Here is an 11,865-nt window from a genome sequence, read left to right as displayed (position 1 = left end):
ATTATGTATATATATAAATACACATATACATATACATTAACTATATGCTATAATGTATATAGTAATAAATATCTATTTAACACATACAGATATATAAATACACACACACAGATATATATATATATATATATATATAGAGAGAGAGAGAGAGAGAGAGAATGAAGAAGTTAGAGGTTAGTGAAGGAAGAAAACATTATCTGAGATGCACTTCATGATAGGAGAGAAGTTAACGTATAATGGCAAAGTTACGCAAGAGGAAATGGAGGCAAGAGAAGAGAACAAGTGACCAAGAACTCTAGGATGGATAGGAAGTTGTTCTTCGTGAAGTAAATGCAGACAGAAGTGTTCATGAACGAAATATATGTCGTAGAGTGACGGAGGCAGATAGAGAGATCCTGTCTGAAGTTCAGTCGGTCTTAGGTCAATGCAGATTTTGCAAGATATAAGCTGAATTTTAAGGACAGCAGAGTGGCTGATCTGAGTGACCCAAGAGTAGAAGGAAGGCTGAGAACGTAAAAAAGGTACCACGTAGTGAGGTAGTGCCGTCAGTGCACCTCACGCGGTGCACTGTAGGCATTACTTAAGGTTCTTTGCAGCGTGCCTTCGGCTCCTAGCTGCAAACCCCCTTCGTTCCTTTTACTGTACCTCCGTTCATATTCTCTCTCTTCCACCTTACTTTCAACCTTTTATCAATTGATTCATAACGCAACTGCAAGGTTTTCCTCCTGTTACGCATTCAAACCTCCTTTCTCACCGACAGTTTCCCTTTCATCGCTGAATGGCCTTTGTCCTATTATAGTCTGGTCTATTTTATGGCAATATTTGAAATACAAGGGCAGATGAATGGGAGTGATGTGATTGTTAGAGTCAGACAGCTAGCAATCAAAATATTTGGTGACAGAAGCGAAAGAAGTATGAGTTATAATAGCTATGTTTGTATGAAGGAGGGTGTATGCCCCCATGAATATTAAAATAGTGGATTTACAGAGAGAATGATGCAAGAAATTAGAGATAGAAGATAAGGATTGTGTGCAAATAATTTTCAAGAGAGAGTAATACCAGTAGTTACCCGTAGGGGGCAGTGCCGTCAGTGGACCTCATGCGGTGCACTGTAGGCCTTACTTAAGGCTCTTTGCACCCTGCCTTCGGCCCCTAGCTGCAACCACTTTCGTCCCTTTTACTGTACCTCCTTCCATATTCTCTTTCTTCATCTTACTTTCCACCCTCTCCTAACACTTGATTCATAGTGCGAATGCGAGGTTGTCCTCCTGTTACACCTTTCAAACCTTTTACTGTCAATTTCCAGTTCAGCGCTGAATGACCTCATAGGTCCCAGTGCATGGCCTCGGACTAAATTCTATATTCAACTCAATACCAGTGGTTTCCCTCTCCCCACCTTTTTTCTATAATTTACCTATGTTTAGTGAAGGCACAGTAATAGAGCTTTTGTGTAGCGTTATATATCGATACACTGATCAAGGGACAGGTAAATTCATGGAATCCCTTTCGTTTTTTCGGTTATTTATTTTCTTCCTAGTGTTAACGGATGCGTTAACGACAAATGCAAGAATTACTTGTTACTTATTTCTTGGAATGTTTAATGTAAAGAAAAATATCATTGTTATGGATGTTCTGGGAAATGTTTTTTTCCTAAAGCTACGTTAACAAAGATAACAATATGGCCTTCACTCACTTTTTGTGCAGTACTGTTTAAGTACTCGGTAAAACAAATGCAATTTGTTCATACGTTTTTAGGTCATATTTCAGCAACAAAAGAGAAAGATAGCTTTACACGAATTTTTTATTTCATTAATATTTTTTTTAGTATTCAACGATATATTAATGAAGGAGATAGCAAAAGAACACCTTATTTTTTATTTATGTGCGAAAAGTTTCGTAACTTAAAATTGTTATGAAGTTTTTTCAGGGCGTTACGTAACGGTAAAGTAACAAAACAAATGACCACTTTATCAAACTATTTTTAGTCTTTCAGTTTTATGGAGCGTTGCATGACGAAGCAGAAACAAAGAATAAGATGAATAAATAAAGCAATATTTTCTGGGTGGGACGATGCGTTCGCCCAAATAGTAGGTGATGCATATGCCAAGTTTAAAGTAATGCACATATTTAGTAATGGAACTACTTTTGGTGGCTGATTTATCGTCTGTAAAAAAATCATTGCATGGTATTGTCTCTTCAAGAAAGTCGAATCTGTAGTAGGAACGATATGGCCGGCAGAATCTTCAGCATTTTTAGTTATTATAGATATGTTTATAGCTGGAAATGCTAAAGTTTCTTCTGGCCATACTGTACCTGTTAAAATAATTTATTATTGTTAAAATAATGCCATCTGTCCGTTCAAGTCTGCTTTCGCTCGGAAAGTATGTCGCTTCTTCATACTCGTAAGTAGTCGAGTTTCCATTTAGCAACTTCGTAATTCTCTGAATACTGATGATAGTGCTAATAATGCTAATTATGGGATAGTTCTAATAATGCTAATTATGGGATAGTTCTAATAATGCTAATTATGGGATAGTTCTAATAATGCTAATTATGGAAATATTATCCTTCATAAACAGCAGTGGTAACAGAATCCCATACGTCATATTTGAATCCTCTGAATCGAGTGTCCCTGTGTGGGGAGATAGTGCCGTCAGTGCACCTCACGTGGTGCGCTGTAAGCACTACTTAAGATTATTTGCAGTGTCTCTTCGGCCCCCAGCTGCAACCCTTTTCATTCCTTTTGCTGTACCTCCGTTCGTATTCTTTTTTTTTTTACCTGACTTTCCACCATCTAGCCAAATTTTTCACAGAGAGGTTTGCTCCTGTTACATGAAACTTTTTTACCCTCACTTTATGTTTCAACGCTGAGTGACCTCATAGGTCCCATTGCTTAGCCTTTGGCTTAAATTTTTATATTCCATTACATTGTGAAATGCAGATCAGCCCAAGAGCAAACTTCAAACTGCATCGAAAAATAAACAACGAAAGCAGACACGTTCTAATTTCCCTTCGGATAAGATACAGAAGACAGATTCAATGCCGCTCGGAGTCTCGACCTCAGGTCAATCTAGGGATTACTAAGCAGAATTAAACACTGATCGTCCCAGTTTTACTGGCAGCTGGCTAAAAGAGCAGCGAAGACTGCCAACATGCCCAGATGGGCCTGTTGCCATGGCTCATAAGACAACAAATTAAATGGTGCATTTTATAACTTTCCTCTCTTTTTAAACCTAAACTATAATATATGTATATATATAAATATATATATATATATATATATATATATATATATATATATATATATATATATATATATTTATATGTGTGTGTGTAATAAAGGGTTTGATTATATAACTGATAGGTTTGGTCTCGACCTGTAGATAGATTCAATGCTGGGGACGTTTCAAACAGAGTTGACCGAGAGCCAGAAGTATAATACTGTCAGTGAGCTGCCTTGTATTTGAAAGTGATAAACCTTGTTCATAGGTATATGTATATATGCATGTATCTATATTATATGTATATATATGCATATATATACATATATATGCATATTTATACTTATATATGCATATATATATATTAAACCTCAGATTTATAAGGAGCGACGAAAAAATATTTTTTTATATAATCGAGAATAGGTTTGCCGATCCTACTGAGAGGAGAAAATTTACTTATATATATTTTAAAGTCTTCTATAACCTCTAGTATTCTCGGCTATTTCATATATAAATGCTCAGCTGTCAGGAACTGGTGAACAGTGTACTGACCACAAAATTTTCAGATAGCGCTGCATCATTAATCAATTAAACATGAGAAAATGGTCTTGTTCATTTCTGTGACGCCACTTCGCCCGTCCAGTACGTCAGCAAATTACCTGTAGCGTCGGGGAACGAATTCAGTGCGGCTGACTGATTACGTGTAATACAGTTCTTAATTACCGTGAGAAAGAGGTAGAAGTCGATAACAGGATTGGGCGCAGTGTCTGAAAGTACTGTAAGTTGCTCGTTTTCTCAGACCGCGCGAGAAGTGGATGTTCCGTTTCATAACTAAACTGTACCGCTGTATTAAGAAAATACTAATTTTATTTTCATTCTCGTGGCTGGACGAAAGTCATCTTTAATGAAAAGTATGTGAATTCATGTGTCTAGACAAAGAAGAAAATATTTTATCAAATATATCTATACTCTGTTTTTTCCATCTGTCCACTCGCCTGTGGTGTTTGCGTATGGTAACACTGCATCCCGGGCTTCAGATAGTTACGCTATGTGTAAGTTTTAGGTAAATAAAAGGATATTTGGGTGTACATTTGCAACTGAAAAGTGTTTTAATAATTTACTGTATGGGAATTACACCGTTAATATTCGAAATAGGTTATTATTATAATTGTTGAACGTAAGCCGAATGTAACTATATAAAGGCCGGGACGCAATGTTACCATACGCAAAAACCGAGTATAGTTAATGGTGAGATGAACCACTTGTTTGACCAAATTCACCTGGAGTTCATCGATTAGATAAATTCATTATCAAAATCACGCTGTTCAACTGAAAAGTTAGGCATCCTTTTATCAAATATGCACTTATGTATATAACAGTCTGGGACACCTTTCATCAGATTTGTAAGGATAGCCTTTACCAAATACCCTCTATCCTGTTCAAAGTGTCTGCTTTATTGCGTAAAGATAGATACGATTCCTCAAAGTTGAGTGTTCTTTGTATAGCTTAAGGTCGTATGTGAGGCCTCATTGCCGGTGATAGGAGAAACACTCACTGAAAATCATTTTCATTACAGTATAAGATAAGGCTTGGCCCACATGTGGGAGCATTGATAGTCACTCGTCATACTTCAACATCATGATTTAACAGAGATCTTTCACATTCGATGCTGATCCGAGAGCAACCAGATATCCTGAACAGCAGAAGGACCAATATGCAGTCACTGTGGCTCACTGTCGAACTCAGTTTCTGAGGTCCTTTATATTTCAAACCGTTGAACTGTGGAACAGTCTCCCAGAGGAAGTCGTGCCATTGGAACTTCAAAAGTTCAAGTGAAGATTCATGACTGCCTTAATATAGTTCTTTTATTTTCATAATTTACTTAAATTTCTAAATATTTACTTATTCTTTAATTTAATTTTCCTTATTAATAAGCGATCTCTTCTGTGTATTTTACCCATTATCTTCTGTTGCTTATTTCTGATGTACTACACCATATTCTTAGGAAGCTTGATTTTCAACTCAGTGGCCCCTGTGTAGGGCTTGTTCCATATGAATAAGGTTCATCCACTGAATAATATTAATAATACTAATAATAGGGTTGGTTAAGAGCTGGCCTCTGATTGGCTGATTTGCCTGAGAGGCCACCAAAGCTCTAAATCACGCGGCATTGGCGCTGCTGCTGCTGTCTCCTGGTGGTGATAGCTTCTCTTTTTGTGGTCCTTCCTCCAGTGCGTCTTTCTCCTGTCAGGAGACAGCAGCCCCAGTGCCAGTGCCACCTGAACAGAGCTTCCCTGGCCCCTCAGGCAAATCAGCCAATCAGAGGCTAGCATTCTAAACACTAAACCCGACCCTATTTTTCATTCGCTCCCAGCAGTATTATTCAGCCAGCTCTTACCAAACCCAATTTTTCATTGGCTTCCAACAGTCATAATCAGCCAATCAAAGGCCAGCTCTGACCAGTCCCTATTTTTCATTGGCTCCCAACAGTCATAATCAACCAATCAGAGGCCAGCTGTGAACTGACCCTATTTTTCATTAGCACCCAGCAGTCATAATCAACCGATCAGAGGCCAGCTCTGAACCGACCCTATTTTCCACTGGCTCCCAACAGTCATAATCAGCCAATCATAGGCCAGCTGTGAACCAACCCTATTTTTCATTGACTCCTGGCAGTCATAATCAGCCAATCAGAGGCCAGACGTGAACTGACCCTATTTTTCATTGGCTCCCAACTGTCATAATCAGCCAATCAGAGGCCAGCTGTGAACTGACCCTATTTTTCATTGACTCCCGGCAGTCATAATCAGCCAATCAGAGGCCAGATGTGAACTGACCCTATTTTTCATTGGCTCCCAACAGTCATAATCAGCCAATCAGAGGCCAACTGTGAACTGACCCTATTTTTCATTGACTCCCAACAGTCATAATCAGCCAATCAGAGGCCAACTGTGAATCGACCCTATTTTTCATTGGCTCCCAACAGCCATAATCAGCCAATAAGAGGCCAGCTGTGAATCGACCCTATTTTTTATTGGCTCCCAGCAGTCATAATCAGCCAATCAGAGGCCAGCCGTGAACCTACCCTATTTTTCATTGGCTCCCAAAAGTCATAATCATCCAATCAGAGGCCAGCCGTGAACCTACCCTATTTTTCATTGGCTCCCAACAGCCATAATCAGCCAATAAGAGGCGAAGCTGTGAATCGACCCTATTTTTTATTGGCTCCCAACAGTCATAATCAGCCAATAAGAGGCCAAGCTGTGAATCGACCCTATTTTTTATTGGCTCCCAACAGCCATAATCAGCCAATAAGAGGCCAAGCTGTGAATCGACCCTATTTTTTATTGGCTCCCAGCAGTCATAATCAGCCAATCAGAGGCCAGCTCTGAACGGACCTAATTTTTATTGTCTCCTACCAAACCAACCCTGTTTATAATTGGCACCCCCACGGAGTCAATAATAATAATAATAATAATAATAATAATAATAATATCATTGTTCGCATTACTGTTAAGTTTGCTGTAGGTTTTCCAAATAAGCATGTTTTGTGCCCATTGGTTTGAGCGAATGCGGAAGAAATGTTTTGTTAACCTGTTTTTTTGTTAGTTTTCAGTTATTTGGTTAAACATGAAATTGTTGGAAAGGTTAATGACGACGCCACGGTTTTTGCCTTGAGGAAGCGCGCAAGCACCGGAAGTTGCTTGCATTTACATAAACGTTAAAGCACAAATCATGCACAAGTATTGTACAGATTATTATTATTATTATTATTATTATTATTAATTATTATTATTATTATTATTATTATTATTTAAAAAATCCTCATAGTAGCACGAGTCTTCAAATGGAGAAACAAATCCACCGTTATGTAAATGTACATATATTTCAGTTTAAAAACCGCAAAGATAGCTTTCGGGAATCTGTTCCTTGAAAGCTATCTTTGCTGTTTTTAAACTGAAATATGTGTACATTTACATAACTGTGAATTTGTTTCCCCATTATTATTATTGTTATTATACTTGGTAAAGTGAAAAAACTATCTATGACGTAGACAGTTAGTCATCTAGCTGAAAAGTTATATTCAATTCAAGCATATGCTCTTTCATATACAGACTGCCCTTCAGTCTAGTGAGAAATATGAAGGATTTTTATAACAGTAAATAATAAAAGTGATTCATCCATTTTATTTGTTACTTCTTTTGTGTATCGTACATATTTTGGTTTTACATTAGCGTAAAGAAAAAATTTAACCATCTGGAAAGGTTCATTATCAGCAGCCTTAGTTTTCAGTAATAGAAAGTTTGTGGCTGAATGATAAAAACCGACGAAAAATGAATTTTACCTTCAGTGAGAAGCATTCATTTTCTTAATTAAGATGAGTTCTTCTGTCATCTTTGTAATGTGTCCTCGAATATTGGTTTATCAGCATGTGGTATGAAAATAACCACTATCAGCGTTTTACGTAGGGGAGTAGCGCCGTCAACCTCACTTGGTGCACTGTAGGCATTACTTGAGGTTCTTTGCAGCGTCCCTTCGGTCCCTAGTTGCAACCGCTTTCATTCCTTTTACTGTACCTCCTTTAATATTTTCTTTCTTCCATCTTACTTTTCTCAGCTCCATAATGCACCTTTCAAACCTTCTTACTGTCAATTTCCGTCTCAGCGATGAATGACCTCAAGGGACCCAGAGTTTATCCTTTGGCTTAAAGTCTATATTCCATTTCACTATCTAATTCTAAACCCATCACGTTGAGTGATGTTCACTGTCCTGTCTTCAAGTTCCTCTGCCTGTTTTATGATTACCAGCTGTTGTTGCATTACACTTCTCAGAAGAACAACCGCTGTAATTAAATATATCGAATCGAAGGTATCTGTTAGAACTATTATACTCGGTGATTTTCACCGGGTTTTGCATCGTCATTCCAGACAAGGGAACGCATCACAAAAGCAGCGAACGCAACTTGTGCTAATCTTTTCGTGCTTGGTCCCTTTAGCATCGACTTTCGCTGCTGGTTGACCCAAATGCTAACGAATGCTCGACTGCATAAATAAATAAGGTTCGTGTGTCAGCGACTGACATATTTGCGAAAGCGGAATTCCTGCTTCCTTGACGTAGCGACGAAGCGGCGTGAGAGAATTGTGGAACACAACTTTGATTCAGTGAGGTTAAAATGCTAAGTCATGGCTAGTGACTGCCAGGTCTAAAGGCCCCCATACGCTGAACGATTGTCTGAAGGACTGTCTGTATCGTTCGCAAAAACTGTGTATGGGCTTGTCTGAATGTAATAGTGGGCGGAGCATCGTGTCTGAACAATCTCAGCGGGAATCTGTCACGACCAGGTTGTTGGCTTGCGATTCAAGTCTGTCATACATTCAATGTATGGGTTTGTCTGCCGATATAACGCTATCGCGCGCGTCTCTTCTAGAGATAAATGCCATGTCTTCCCGAGACAAAATCATTGTCTAGACTGAAATCTGTGCGGAGATCGTTCATACTCTATGAACAGTGTGCGTGTGTGTGGCCCGATAACGACAATCGTTCAGACAATCGTTAAGAAGGAAAGACCCCGGTATCGTATTTGTCACAGTTTCCGGCATAGAACATCTTGACCGCGGGTGTGGTGATGGTACAGCCAACGCGAGCAAACCAATTAGTAGTAGTTAACCGTCAAAAGGAAAATGCTTGTTGGAGTCCACTGACTTTCCAAATATAAATTCTTGTACAGACCGAATGAGGATGGTGAAAAATTCGTTTGATTTTTCGTTACCAGTCATAGTCCTCTAAGGGGCCAAAAAAAATGAAAGATGGATTATCATACTAAAACCAAGTGTTTTATAATAATAATAATAATAAAACACACAGTTTAAAGTTAGTAAGATTAGTCGTATCATCCTCCAAAGTCTATTGAGATTCATAAATGTAAATGTTAACCCAGATAACATCCGTTTTTGCACATGACATTCTAATGTGTGGATTCGTATATGTACAGTACAATATGTTACTGGTAACAATCCAATGCTTTCAGTCGCAAACAGATTGGCCTCACTTCCTGACGTAAACAGCCACCTGTTTAACCTACATACTTGAGAAACTCTTGAGTAGGCTAAACACAAAAGTACTATTGCCGTGTGAGGTACCGTTATAGGTAAACAAGATGACGAAAGTAGATCGCAGCGATAGATCTACGTAGATGGGCTAATAACAATTTCCATGACATGATGTTCTCCTGTGATTTGTTAATCTTCCGGTTTACAGCAAGTTTCTTGGAGTGAAGTTGCTAACTAACTATCAGTACGTAATACATAGCATCGGTCTATAGGTGTGAGGTTTGAGCAATACGAGGAGAGTGAGCGAACTATTTTTATTCGGCAAATCGTCATGCACGTACGAACAAACATAAACAAAAGGGACACAGCTGGCTCCGATTGGCTGATTATGACTGCCAGGAGCCGATGAAAACCAGGGTTTGTTCAGAACCGGCCTCTGATTGGCTGATTATGACTGCTGGGAGCCAATGAAAAATAGGGTATAGGTTCACAGCTGTCCTCTGAATGTCTTTCTTCACAGACGAAAATACATGAATAATATTACAAAGAGGGAATGGATTCCCGACATATACATCAAGAGAAAGGGCGTAGAATGCTCTACAGTTTAGTTCCTGGAAGAAAAGAGGACATATGGATATACAGATTTTTACAATGGAAGGGCGAATATTCGTCCGAATGTCGTCCTTACGTAGGGACTTTTTTTTTTTTTTTTTTTTTTTTTTTTTTTCTTTTTTTTTTTTTTTTTTTTTTTTTTTTTTTTAAGCTGATAGGTAAGATGGATGAAAGAAGAGTGAGGGCAATTAGTTAGTTAGCTAACCATGGTAGGGAATAGTTTAGAGAGTTGGATATTAGTAAGAGTAATGTAAAGTGTGGATTATCCACAATTTTATTTGGGTAAGGGTACAATTTTTCTTACTATGGCCGTAATATTAACATTACAATAATGATTTTACATTATGTTAACATGGTGAATTGTACAGATTACATGTTTTGATTTTGATTTCTTAACAGTATACTTCTATTTAACAAAAGTTCCAATTTTCTCACTTTAACTATGTACTTTGCACGAAACTGAACCACCGCCCCCACCAGCCACCCCCACCACATACACACATACACGCAAGCACATATACGTTTGGTTCAGGAACATAAGATGAAAGCAGAATTTCATATGCAAGTGTCAAAACATTACTAATAATTTAAGTATATCTTAGTTTAACCAGACCACTGAGCTGATTAACAGCTCTCCTATAGGGCTGACTCGATCAATTAGGTATTTATAGGTGTCCTTATCGTTGGAAGTCTGGATTTCAAGTCAGTGGCTCCTATGTGCTTGTTCCATATAAACTGGTTCATTTTCTGAATAATGTATCAATAACAGTACCTTGCCAGACCAACAGGATAATATTTTTTTCCAGTTGCGTTGTAAAAAGAACCGATGTGAAATAAAACTTAAAGCCCAGTGTTTGCTTAATTATTTCGTGTTTCAGTTCCAATATCAGGATATCTTTTTAGATTGAGCTATCTCATGTATATGAAAATATAAATGTTTGAAGACATTCATAAAATTTTAAGTAACCTTGCAACTTAGTGGAGAGAGAGAGAGAGAGAGAACACTTCCTCAGTTCTCGAGCAGTTTCTAACACCAAGCATCGAGGAAGTGGTTAGTATCTTACGACCAACATAACAGGCAAACAAGCACTCATGTCACTTCTTAATGGAGGTATTTATTTTCTCTGCGGTAAAAAAAAGAAAAAAAAAAGATTGACGAGGCTAGATATTCATGACTGCTTTTGTGTGTGTGTGTGTGTGTTACTTACAAAAATGAGAATTACGATTTTTACTATCAGGAATTTATTTTTATCAAACTAACGCAAAATGAAATAAGTTGAAGTGGATGATTAATCTAATAATACTTTATTCAATTACTTTCATGTTTTTTTTTTATTCCTGGGACTGGATTTTGAAGTTTGGTTTAATATTGATGTTCTTGTCCGTCCATGGTCATGTAACTACAAAATGTATTATATTATACTATAGATATATATATATATATATATAGATATATATATATTATATATATATATATATATATATATATATATATATAGTATTTATATATATATTATATATATTTTTCTATATATATATCGATATATATATCTATATCTATATTTCTATATATTACTATATCTATCATATATATACGATATATATATATATATATATCTATATATCATATATAGTATATATATATATATATAGATATATATATAGTATATTATATATAATATATATATGTATCTATATATATCGAGGCTGCTTTTTTAATCGATTATGCTGTCATGATGTTTCATCAACTATTGAGTTCACTTATTATAACTTTACACTCAGTATTTTCGTTGCTCGTTGTTACGCTTATTTGAATCCGAATTATCTTTGGGCATAAAATGACAAATATGAGCTGTTGTAACGGGAAACACGGGTTTATGATGGATGTATAACATTTAATACAACACTTTTTCAAAAAATAATTTCAACTTCTTTCCAGCAAAAGCTACTGAATGGATTACTTTTAAAAATCCCAAATTCGT

The 11,865-nt window shown here is 37.0% G+C and overlaps 1 protein-coding gene across 1 annotated transcript in view; it reads left to right on the top strand.

The window, feature by feature from the left end:
* LOC135219161 (uncharacterized) overlaps nt 1-11,865 on the top strand; it is an 80,032-nt gene that overhangs the window by 2,600 nt on the left and 65,567 nt on the right. The gene's annotated exons all lie outside the window — the stretch shown is intronic.

This window comes from Macrobrachium nipponense, chromosome 1 (assembly GCF_015104395.2).
Source record: "Macrobrachium nipponense isolate FS-2020 chromosome 1, ASM1510439v2, whole genome shotgun sequence".
NCBI classification, from domain to species: Eukaryota; Metazoa; Arthropoda; class Malacostraca; order Decapoda; family Palaemonidae; genus Macrobrachium; species Macrobrachium nipponense.
Note: the sequence above shows the minus strand (reverse complement) of the source record. Positions and strands in the feature narration are given on the sequence as shown.